General features: G+C 53.7%; 1 pseudogene; it reads right to left on the bottom strand.

Annotated features, from left to right (window-relative positions):
- Positions 1-1,044: 1,044 nt before the first annotated feature.
- On the bottom strand, positions 1,045-8,815 carry LOC149331171 (uncharacterized; annotated as a pseudogene).
- Positions 8,816-12,859: the final 4,044 nt, after the last annotated feature.

The following is a 12,859-nucleotide window of genomic DNA, read 5'->3' as shown; positions in this document are numbered from 1 at the left end:
CTCCACACTGGGGTGACAATTTTTCACAAAACGCACCCCTTTAGTTATCTAAGGGCCATGGCGAAGGAGCTTCACGCCACCCACCGCGCAACCTCTGCTCTGAACCGCAAAGACGAAGCAGCCACGTACTCGTGAGGAGTGTATCGTCCTTGAGTGGGACAAGAATGAACAGCCAGGTTGCCAAAAAACAGTGAACCCCCTCATTTATTGTTCGGTGTTATTTATACCCGAAGGTGGAAGGCGGTTAGTGCACGCAGAGGGCGAGGAAAACACGTGGCACTGGACAGTACTGTAATGATCGGAGGCCTAGCCAGCGGAGAATGGCGAGCCAGTCAGGCGCCGTCAGGTAAACGGCCGAAAGCGCTGCTGTTCGGAGGAGACGAAAGAGACACTGCCTGGGGGCGGCTTCTGGCGACGGTGTTGGCGTGGACAAAGGCTCTAATCCCCTTCGCCGGCGATGCTGAATGCGGCTCTGTTGCCGGACTGCGCTCCTGGGGACTGGCAGCGGAAACAGGCGAGCCAATCGGGCGCCATCAGGCCACTTTGGCCGAAGTGCTGCTGCTCGGGGAAGACAAAAGAGACACTGCGTGGGGCAGCTACTGGCAACGGCGTCGGCGTACACAAAGGCGTCTATAATCCCCTTCGCCGGGGAGGCTGAGTGCGGCGCTTCTCCCGGACTGCCGTGGACCGACGGACGAGACCCAGTGGAGACGACGGCGGGGCGACGGCGCCGCCAACTCAGTGCCCGCGTGCGCCCTGAGGAGCCGACAAAGCGGAGAGGCGACACGGCTGATTTGTCCCTCCCACCGAACTGAAGAGGTCACCGGTGAGCGGTCAGCGCTCGCGTCCCCATCAATCAAGGTCATCACACAGCAGCAACGACCTTTGGGCCTGGTCGGCCCGCGGAAAACCAACAGTTCGCGACTGAGAGACGCCAAGTTCCTCCTTGCCTGTGTGTCTGTGCGGTGTGCGTGGCCACGTGAGGAGGGCGGAGCCTAGGAAGACGCTGGCGGCCCATTGGACGCTCAACCAGACATCAGATTCCCTAGCCGGGTGCCTGGGGAATGTGAACTGCATTTAAGTAGCAATCTGTGGGGTGCCAGGGATCCTCCCCCATTTTCTGACTTTGGTCTCCTTGCTACTGTACATGATGTAAAATAAACCTTCAAGCTTGCTATTCCTCCCGAAGGCTTCTCTCCGTAGTCTGCTTGCTTCGCCCTAATGCGGTGAAGACCCTGGTCCCGATCCCCGAGCACATCAGTACCCAGATAACTTGCAGACCACGATCTGGTATGATACATCCTCCGGCTCAACTGTTCAGCACCAAACTCGACATCGTTGGCTTGTCTGCCGGAATCGCTGGTAGTAACGCAGACGCTCCGGTGGCCGCATTTGTTGTGTCGTCCTTCGCGGTGGTTGGACCGATGGCCGCTGAGTTATTTAAGCCGGATTGCCCGTTGCCAATGCCTCTTTATGCTGCAACGAGAGCGTCGGTGTTGTCGGTGTAGGCACAGTGACTGTTGTCTCCAGCCCTTGTGACGAACTGATATTACACCGTTCCTTTGCCAAAAGGTGCCGCCGGTTGCGCCGAAGAGCAGCACCGTTTTCTGTGCGCACATAAAAGGCTCGTGGCCGGACCGGTCCAATCACGTTTTCTTTCCGTGCCCAGGACTTTCCATTCAAACGCACCAAGTCGTTGCTGAGGCGAGGTACAGCGCACTCCTTGCGACTTATCCGGCTGCGTGTCTTCACCTGTATCACCGGCATGGGATTGAAGTCCGGCACTGGTGTGCGCAGCCGCCTCCCTTGCAGCAGCTCGCCTGGAGACCGGCCATCTTCGGTGGGACTGGCCCTGTAATTCAACATGTCCATCCAGAAACACTCATTTGCCGCTTTCGAGAGAGAGAGAGAGACTCTTTAATGAAATGCAGAGAATTTAGCCGGCGTTTAAAAATCGCTGGCATGCTACTCTGCGTAGGAAGGGGAATTTGGGAGAAAAAGAGCAGCGTGGAAGAGGTAAAAGAAAAAAAAACGAAGATAAAATGCGGCCATGAAATGGGTACTAAGGATGCAATGGCGAGTTTTGATATAACCTATGGAATGATGGAGCGCATAGTCCGACAAATGGGCTGACGAAGTTCACTGCATGAAGAATGCATGAAGGTAACGTGCAAGTGAATTTAGAGCTTATCTAGATGTCCAATGGCTTGTAAATATGAAAAAAGAAAGTTCATTGCAAGTCTCTGTTGCCTGAAGCAGGCTAAGGGACCTAAAACTTTGTCCATTGTTAGGGGCACTGGGCAGAGCTTCTGCATGCAATGTTCATAGTACGCACGCTCGTTAGCATACGCAGGGCACACAAGTAGGATATGTTCCACAGTTTCTATCGCGGCACAATTGTCACAATGCGGACTGTTCGTTTGTCCAAAACGGTATCGCAAGCGGTTTGTATATGCAGAATTCAGACGAAGTCGGTGATAAAGTGTTTCCAGTTGTCGAGGACTTCTGGGTGAGAGTCTTGATCTAAGATGTGGGTCGATTGAGTGAAGAAATTGGTACTGATGTGTCGGCAAACTCCAAAGCCGATACGTTTCTTCGTAGGCAAAACTTTTAGCCATTTGGGACGCATCCAATTTCGTGAAAAAAGTTCGAATGTATCTCCGATGTTGATGGCCCTTTCGAGCCGCTTCATCTGCTTTTTCATTAGCCAGAATGCCACAGTGAGCAGGTACCCACTGAAATGTTATGCAGTGGCCTGCGGCAATAGCTAAATGATGTATATACCCGATGTCGAGGGAAACTGGCTGGTGATTCGTTTTCTTCAGCAGGTTGGCCAGGATCTGCAGCGATGCTTTTGAATCGGTGAAGATAACCCAACGGCCGGCGGTTCGGCGCAGGATGTAAGAAACAGCTTCCTTAATGCCGTGAAGCTCAGCTGTCGTAGAGGATGCCCTCCGCTGCAGCCGGTAAGAAAGGGCATGGTCTGTTGAGGGCACATAAAGGCCACAAGAAGAGGTTTCTTTAGTAGTTGAACCATCGGTGAAGATATGGATGTGCTGCATATATTCCTCCGATAAGTAGGCGAGAGTAGTTTGCAGAAGCGCTGCCTGTGGCATGAGGCTCTTTGCATTCACACCTGGAACAGACTTCTTCACCTTTAGAGGAGAGAGTGTCCATGGAGGAAAGGCCAGAGGTAGTAGCTTCTCTGGCTGATTAATAGTAGGAAGGGGCAGGAGCTGTACTGCCTGGCCAAAGCTAGAGTTGCTGTGAGTTAGATGGACGCGGTGTAGGAAGTGCTTCTTCCCTTGCAGGACATGGCGGAGATGGGTACGCATAGTTTCCTGGGCGGCAATCACCTCTAGTGGGAGACATCCTGCCTCCGCTACTGTTCCTGACGCAGAGGAACCTTTTGGGAGGCCAAGACATATTCGCAGGCAGTTGTTCCGTGCGGCATTGAGGGTCTTATTGCTTGATGTAGATAATCTTTGAAGCACTGGTAGACAGTAGCGCAAGGTTCCTTCCACGTAGGCTTTTTCAAGCAGAAGCATTGATCGGCAGTTGCTACCCCACCTTGTTCCCGCCATGAACCTGAACACTTGCGATGCTGCAGTAATCCTCTGGCGGAGTTTTTTGATCTGAGGTGACCATGACAGATTGTAGTCGATTACAACACCCAGGAATCGCTGAGATCGTACATATGGCAGCGATCGTCCACCTAGGAGCAGCGGATATCGGGTCATCGTTTTTCTTGTAAACGCCATTGCAACACTCTTTTCTGGCGATAGACGAAGACCTCTGGAAGCCAGGTACATCGAAACGTGCAATAGCGCTCTCTGTAGACGTTGCTGGGTGATATAGCGCGAGCATGATGCGGTCCAGATGCAGATATCATCAGCATAAATTGTTATGCGGACCCCTCGCGGAAGGTTTCTTGTTATGTGAATAAGGACAATATTGAACAAGAGAGGGCTGAGCACCGCTCCCTGCGGTACGCCCCTCTCCACTGCGTGAAAGCGAGTTGGACCGTCTGGAGTGGTCATAAAAATTTGCCGTTCTTTTAAATAATGCCCAATCCACTTGTATAGCCTTCCTCCAAGGCCAAGACTGCCAAAGGCTGCGAGAATTGCATGGTGAAAGACAGAGTCAAAGGCGGCCTTGATGTCTAGGAAAACGGCTGTCGGGATGTACCCAGCATGAAGGTACTCCTCAAGTGATGAGACGAGGGCGATGATATTGTCAGTCGCCGACCTGTTTTGACGGAACCCGTTCATTTCTTGGGGGAACTCATTTCGGCTTTCTAGGAACCAAATTATGCGCTTGGAGATCATGCGCTCCATGAGCTTACCTACGCAGCTCAGTAGGGCAATGGGCCGGAATGATGCGTAGCTTGTTGGCTGCTTACAGGGCTTCAAAACGGGCACAATTTTTGCCAGCTTCCATTCCGTGGGGACCTCACCAGCCATCCAGGAAGAATTGTAATACTCCAGGAGTCGAAGACGGGAGGTGTGGGGTAGCTTAGCAATGGCGTCATAGGTCACCTCATCATGACCCGGAGACGTGTGTCTGTTTGTCTCCGCGATAGCTGTGGATAGTTCTTCCATTGTGAAAGGCAGGTCTAACGCTGGCACTGCCGCCTTTGGGATGCCTGTTTGACCATCTGCAGAGAGTGTCGAATGCCCTGACCCTGTCGACAGTAGCCTGCAGTATTCTTCTGAGACTTCTTTTATAGATTTTTGTTCGTGAAGGGAGAGTGCAGCGAAGGGGTGGAGTTGTTGAAGTGGCGTGCGCATACCTCTAACTATCCGCCAAATGTTGGTTACTGGTTGGCGCACATCCAGCGTAGAACAAAAGTCACGCCACTTTTACCGACTCAGTTTATCCATGTAGCGTCGAATGTGACGTTGTGCCCGTCGGCATGCACGTAGGTCATCGAGGCTTTTTGTGCGCAGAGCTTTCCTTTCAGCTCGCCTGCGTATAGCGCAAAGCCTTTGGAATGTGTCATCATTTGAAGGTAGGTTATCATTTTTAGCTGTAATTTGTGTACTCGCTCTCAGGCAATACGCCATTGTCGATGCTAATTCCTCATTTCGAGTTGCCGCAGTAACTCCTTTGCTTACAGCGTCCTTGTATGCGTCCCAGTCTGTAGATTTTATAAGCAATTTGTTTGGGTTCCTCAGCGCATGGAAAGCCGATATGAGGATTGGGTAATGGTCGCTTCCGCGTGTCTCCAAATCAGTGCACCAGCCAAAGTTGTGGGCGAATGAACTTGTGACAAATGTCACGTCGATGCTGCTGGTAGTCGTCGCGCCTCGGAGGTAGGTGATGCTGCCGTCATTTAATGGCTGAACTGAATGCTTGGAGAGAAGTTTTGCAAGCTTGGCACCTCGGGCACATGTATGTGAGCTGCCCCAAATTTCATTATGAGCATTGAAGTCTCCGCAAATAATATGCGGAGAGGGCGTCTTTGATATCAAATTTTCAAGTCTCAAAGCATCAAATGGCGTGCCTGGCTCAAGATATACTCCAATCAGAGTGTACTGTTGTCCGGCAATAACTGTGACAGCGCACACGTATTCATTGTCGCTGTGAGGCGGGACATCAACCGGCGAGGCCGGGATATCCTTGCGAAAGCCTATCAGCAATCTGCTGACGTTATCTGGTCGTTGTGAATGATGGAAATAGTATCCTTGGAGTCGGAAAGTTTCCTCGACGCGTGATTCACAGATGACTATGAAGGGGAAGCGGTACGCTCGCACGAGCTGTCGGAAATCTGAGAGTTTAGAGCGTAGCCCGCGAGCGTTCCACTGGAAAATGGTGCATGTACGAAAGATGTTGTTGATTGTCAGCTGCGGTGAAGTTCTCGCTGTGGAAGCCATGATTACTGAAGTGTGGTATTACGCCCCTGTGGAGCGTAGGAGACCGACACCAACGGCTCCATTGCAAGGACAGCTTCTACTTCTGGGAGTCCTCCTGACGAGGGGTTTGCACGGATAAGAGCTTTGATGGCTGCAAACAGCATCGGAATCAATAGGCATGTGACATCTTGTTCAGAGCTTCCGGTTTGCTGTCTGCCGCTGATCTTCCTGCCATGTTGTGGCGCCTTAGGCTCAGAGCGAGCGCCGCTGTTTGTCGAGTCTTGTGCAGTGCGTTGCAGCAGCTTTGATGAAGGAGAAGAACCAACAGACTTCGCACGCTTCTTTTTTACCGCATCTGCGTAGGTCTTGTCAGCTGCTCTGCCACGCTGTGTTGACTGCTTCTCGGAAAGAGCTGCCGTAGGCGTGAAAACCACGTCGGGGTTAGGTGGTGGTTCATGGCGCTTAGGGGGTTTCCCTTGTGTTTGCTCTGCCGTGCGAGCAACTGTGGCTGCTTTCTTTTTATAACACCCTCCATAGGAAGCAGGGTGTGGGCCACCGCAGTTAGCGCATTTAGGTTGCGCTCTCGAAGTGCATTCTTTGTGCGAGTGGGGGCCAGCACAGACTTTCCAGCGCACGGGGCCGTTACAGTGTCTTGATATGTGGCCATGCCTCTGACATTTATAGCATTGAGTTGCTGCTCCGACGTATTCAGTTACAGGGTAACTACAGAACCCAAGCGTTACTCGTTTTGGTAGCGGCGCATCTTTTGCGAATTCCAATATAACTGCGCGACGGCGTACCTCTTTGATCTTTCCACCATCCTCAGGAGTGTAGGCTGTTAGCCTCCTCGCTGACAGGACACCTTGGTCGCGTAGATATTCGTGCAGGTCTTCGTCTGTGTAGGTGACAGGTACATCTTGTATTTTGCCATAGCTTGCCATGTAAGAGTATGGGACTCGGGCCTCTACAGCCACTCCAGCCAGCTTAGTTACCGTGAGCAGACGGTTGGCGGCGGGCAGCGTCGATACTGTAACCATCAGGCTCCCATCCTTGTGAATGCGATGGCTGAGGACTTTTTCTTGAGCCGATGCTACAACCGCCGAAGCCACAATGTTGGGGTTGGCTTTCCATAGGCTTCCTCCTTCCTCGGTGGGCCTAAAGACGACAGGAACACCGGTAGCTCTCTTTTTCTTGTACGATACAACTGTGAATGATGCTTGATCCATGTCCTCTGGATGGTCGGTCAGAGGCTCGTTGCTGGCTTGGTCGTCGCGCAGTCTCTTGTTTGCCGGGCCCTGGTCTGTAGCCGCAACTACAGGGGCCGCTGGACCCGCCGCTGCCGTTGCTGCCATCAGTGCAGCATGGAGTTCAGCTGGTGGTGATGTTCCGTGTCGGCGTTGATACGGCGCACAGCGCCGAGGAGGTCGCTTGACGTGCTTTTGCTGGCGGCCAGGTACCCCCAGGTCGTCGCACGTCGAGGACACACTCCAAAAAAACTGGTAAACCTTTGAAGCGAGAAAATAAAGCCGAAAATTACGGACCGGTGTCAGACAGCCGGCCCACTAATCCCGAATTTGCAGTTGTTATGTTCGAGCCATACGATGACCGCCGCTTTCGATTTCATCAGAATCCGCTTCACGATTTGCACACCCTTTTCTGCAAGCCCGTTAGGTTGGGAATATTCCTGGCTAAATTTAACATGCTTGCAATCATAAAGCCGTGCAAAAAGAAAAAACTCGTCAATGCTGAACTGTGGGAAAAATTAACATGCAGAAAACGAAAGTAATGTTCAACAGTCTAGCAAGAGAGCAGCAGTTCGCAATGGGTGGCGTGGTGCTAGAAGTAGTAAGGGATTATGCCTATGTAAGGCAGGTAGTGACAGCTGCTCTGGATCATGAGAGGGAAATAATTAGAAAAATAAGAATGGGGCGGAGAGCATATGGCAGGTTCTCTCAGATCATGGATGGCAGTTTACCCATATCCCCAAGAGAAAAGTTTACAACCGCTGTATCTTACCGGTATTCACCTATGGAGCAGAAACGGGGACGCTAACAAAGAGGGTTCAGCTTAAGCTAAGGACAACGCAGCGAGCTAATAAAGGAAAATTATTGGTGTAACGTTAAGAGATCGGAAGCGGGCGGAGTGGATGAGGGAACAAACGCGGGTTAATGACATCCTATATGAAATCAAGAGGAAGAAGTGGGCTTGGGCAAGGCATGTAATGCGAAGGGAAGATAACCGCTGGTAGCTAATATATCTGTGGCATTCGGTTTGCAGCCTTCGGGCTGCGGCCGTGTATCTGTATTTTTCAGCCAGCGTCCGTTCCGGCGGACGCGGTTGTTGCGACGCGCGTCTTTGCTCTGTCCTCTTATCTTTCAACTCTCTTCTATCTGCACGTGGCAGCGGTGGTGGCTCGGCTTGAGCCAGTTGGCAGGCCCGTGCACTTTCCTTTTCATCCTTCTCTCAGTCGCAACCAACCAACCAACCCTAAGGGTAACTGAGTGGATACCAAGAGAAGGCAAGCATAGCAGGGGGCGGCAGAAAGTTAGGTGGGCGGATAAGATCAAGAGGGTGCCGGGGATACGGTGGCCGCAACTGGCGAAGGGCAGGGTTAATTGGAGAGGCCTTTGCCCTGCAGTGGGCGTAGTCAGGCTGATGATGAATCTCGATCACCGAACTGGCTGTCATGTCGGGCAGCAACTTAACACTTCTAACTTTGAAATCACGGTAGCGCAGTCTTCCTCGCTTTCTTCTCGTGTGAACACGAAGTTGTTGAAAACGTCCAAGCCTTCCTCACCCGCAACGCTGAGCAGCAGGGCCGTCTTTGACGCCTCTGATTTTGGTTTGTCATCGCATGCCATGGCTCGAAGAAAAAATTCGTACTTCCGACGAAATAGCTTCCAATTCCGTCCTCCGTCCGTTGTCAAACGCACGGGTTCCGACTGCCTTACTTGCTCCATTGCATCCCACTTCTGGCGCCATGTATCGTCCTTGAGTGGAACGACAAAAGTGAACAGCCAGGTTGTCAAGAAACAGTGAACGCCCTGATCTATTGATCGGAGTTATTTATACCCGAAGGTGGAAAGGGGTCAGTGCACGCAGATGGCATGGGAAAAGCACGTGGCAATGCATAGCACCCAGATGATTTGCAGGCCACGATTTACGATCTGATATGATACAAGGAGTGCTCCAGCTGGTGCTGTGACGGTAAGGTAAATTAAGTCCATAGCGGGTAATCTCAATGTAACGGCTTTTCGTGTAATGTGATCTTTCTGACGGTGTCAGTCCGACTATATTGATACATGCATTCGAAGAAGAGACAGAAGTAGCGCATGCGCTAGAAGAGGAAGAAGTTAGTTGGCTCTCTCGCGCGCGCTCGAACCACTAGGAGACCGCCGCAGGTTTTTCGTCTCTGCGCGGGTGTTCTTTTTGGCGTTGCACGCTACAGTTTGGTGGAGGTGCTGGGTACGCTTCCCGACCTGCAAACTCCGTACAGCGTCACTACGGACCTCACACCGGTTCACCAGCGACCCAGCCGCCGTCTCCGCGGAGAGTCGCCTGAATTTGGGCCCCTTCCCCCGCCAACAAGGACGACGCAGCCTCGACCGCCGAGTCCAACTGACATGGCCACTGACACCAGGACCCAGCCGCCGATCCAGCCTCTACCGTCGAGTCCAACTGCCATGGCCGCTGACACCAGGCCCCTGGCGCCGATCCTTTGCCACCCACCGCGAACACCGCCATCTTTTCACGGTGACGTGTTCGAAGACGCTGAGGACTGGCTGGAGACGTTCGAGCGGGTCGCACGCTACAATGGCTGGTGCGACGAGCGCAAGCTGAATAACGTCTACTTTGCCCTGGAAGAGTCTGCTCGGACGTGGTTTGAAAACCACGAGGCTACACTTCCCACCTGGGAGACGTTTTGCCGGAGTCTCCTGGCTACGTTCCCCAACGCTGACCGCCGGGAGAAGGCCGAAGCTGCGCTGCACTCCCGAAATCAGCGCACGAACGAAAGCGTGCGCATGTACACCGAAGACATGACCCGTCTTTTCAAGCGCGCCGACCCCAACATGACAGAGGAGAAGAAGCTGCGCCATCTCATGCGTGGGGTTAAGCAGGAGCTGTTCGCGGGCCTCGTGCGCAGCCCACCCCGCACGGTGGCGGAATTTCTAACCGAGGCGACCACGATGGAGACGACGCTGCAACAACGGGCCCGCCAGTACAACCGGGACATCAACTGCATGGTGCCCGAAGGCTTTTCGTCGTGTCTCGGCGGCAGTGCAGACACCTTGCGTGAACTAATTCGCTCCGTTGTCCGGGAGGAACTGCAACGGATCCATCTGCCTCAGGTTGCACCTGCGCCGCTGGCAGCGCTGTCCGAAGTTGTCAGGGACGAGGTGCGACAGGCTGCGCAGGCACCTCCTGTCCCCGAAGCGCCATCCCGGTTCGATGACGGACCCACGTACGCATCTGTTGTACGTCGCACGACAGGCTACGGTCCCATTACCCCAACGCCTGGCGTGAGCAACATCGGCACATGTCACGCAAGCGTGCCTGGCTACGGTGTGACCCCGTCGACCTCCGTGAGTAACATCGCCACGTATACTGCAACCGCATCTGCTACAGCTGGGCCACGCCCTCGCAAGTCGGATTTGTGGCGTACACCGGACCGCAGGCCTCTTTGCTACCACTGTGGGGAGCCTGGTCACCTCTACCGCGCCTGTCCGTACCGCCAAGTGGGCCTTCGCGGTTTCCATCCCGACGCACCCTGCCCTCAGAACGGCGAACGACCGCATGAGATTGCACAGCATCTCTGGGCACGCCAGAACCCTGCCTACTCTGGAAGGCGCGAGTCCCGTTCCCCTTCGCCTCTCCGTTATCGCTCTTCCAGCCCTGGCCGCCAGAGTAGCTCTGCTGGCCGTCGCTCGCCGAGTCCGCGTCGGGAAATCTAACACCAGCGACCTCTGGAGGCAAGGTCGCTGACGTCGGGACGTGTCAAGATCCTCCATCGCGGAACCCTCGAGCCGACGATACCCGGACAGAGAGAGGCAGCGACAGTATCAGATACGCTGCATCCAATTTGCGTGTGACAATTGATGGCACTGACATTACCGCGCTGCTCGATACCGGTGCTGATTACTCTGTTATGAGCCGTGCCTTCGCTGGAGAACTTAAGAAGGTTCTGACACCGTGGACGGGGATCCCCATTCGCACTGCTGGTGGCCACCTAATTTCCCCTGTGGGCAAGTGCGCGGCTAGAGTTGGGATTAGTGGTTTTACGTACGTTGGTGAATTTGTCGTACTCCCCGAGTGTTCCAGAGACTTGATTCTGGGGATCGACTTCCTGCAGTCGAACGGCGCTGTGATTGACTTTCAGGAGGCACGTGTCACGTTCTCGACCAAACAGGCCGTGGCGCGCTTTGACTCCCGCGATCCCTGCAGCAACGCTCTGCGCATTGTCGAGAACGACGTCACGGTGCCGCCGCGGTGCAGGGTTCTGGTGCTCGTGCGGAACGACCTCTTTCATGACTACGAGGGCCTAGCGGACAGCCATAGTCCACTGCTGCTTAAGCGGGGACTTGCCGTTGCAAGAGGTCTCGTCCAACTACGTGACGGCCGCACCCACGTCCTCCTGACTAACTTTGCCAACGAATATCAGCACCTGGCCAAAGGCATGGCTATTGCCTTCCTCCACGACGTTGCTGAGGTTCCAGGTTTGTGCACCGTGGGAGGACCCTCTCCGGAGTATGCTGGCCCACATCACGTTCTTCAGTCAGTCAGAATAAATCCTGCCTTGCCGTCGGTTCAGAGGGATCTTCTGTCGGCCCTCTTGGCAGAATTTGCGGACTGTTTCGCTACGTGCTCGAAGGTCGGCCGAACTCCACTCGCCAAGCATCGTATCATCACTGACGAGACTACGCGACCCGTCTGCCAGCGCCCATATCGTGTTTCCCCGGTGGAGAGAGAAGCCATTCAGAATCAGGTTGCCGAGATGCTTGCAGACGATGTCATCCAGCCGTCCACTAGTCCGTGGGCATCGCCTGTGGTTCTTGTCAAAAAAGAAGGACAATACTCTGCGTTTCTGCGTGGACTACAGGAAACTTAACAGCGTGACCAAAAAGGACGTTTACCCGCTGCCCAGGATAGATGACGCGCTCGACCGATTGCGGAACGCCAGATACTTCTCGTCATTGGATCTTAAAAGCGGGTACTGGCAAATCGAAGTGGACGAGAGAGACCGGGAGAAGACGGCTTTCGTGACGCCTGACGGCCTCTATGAGTTTAAAGTGCTCCCATTTGGTCTGTGCTCAGCACCGGTACTTTCCAACGCATGATGGACACTGTCCTCTCCGGCTTGAAATGGCAGTCCTGCCTGGTGTACCTGGACGATGTCGTTATATTTTCGCCCACCTTTGACCAACACTTGGAGCGGTTGCGCATTGTGCTACAAGCGCTCAAATCCGCGCAACTCACCATCAAAGCCGAGAAATGCCATTTTGGCTTTGAGGAACTTCGCTTTCTTGGTCACGTTGTCAGCGCACAAGGTGTTCGCCCGGACCCTGACAAGACTGCTGCCGTCTCAGGTTTTCCACGCCCAACTGACAAGAAGGCCGTTCGCCGGTTTTTAGGCCTGTGCTCCTATTATAGGCGCTTTATTCAAGATTTCTCGAAAATCGCGGAACCGCTGAACGCGCTGACCCGTGACGACACGCCCTTCCTGTGGGGGACCGACGAAGAGGCTGCATTTGTCGAGCTTCGCAGCCGTCTGCAAGGCACTCCGATACTCGGCCATTTCGACGAGCATGCTGCCACGGACATCCACACTGACGCCAGCAATGTTGGCCTTGGTGCAGTACTGATCCAGTGGCAAGACCGTGCAGAACGGGTCATCAGTTATGCTAGTCGGACACTTACGCGCTCCGAGACCAATTATTCTACGACGGAGAAAGAATGTCTTGCAGTGATATGGGCCATCTGCAAGTTCCGACCGTACCTCTACGGAC

Source organism: Amblyomma mixtum, chromosome 8 (genome assembly GCF_055824585.1).
Source record: "Amblyomma mixtum isolate Tamu chromosome 8, ASM5582458v1, whole genome shotgun sequence".
NCBI classification, from domain to species: Eukaryota; Metazoa; Arthropoda; class Arachnida; order Ixodida; family Ixodidae; genus Amblyomma; species Amblyomma mixtum.
This window is presented reverse-complemented; position numbering and strand designations above follow the sequence as displayed.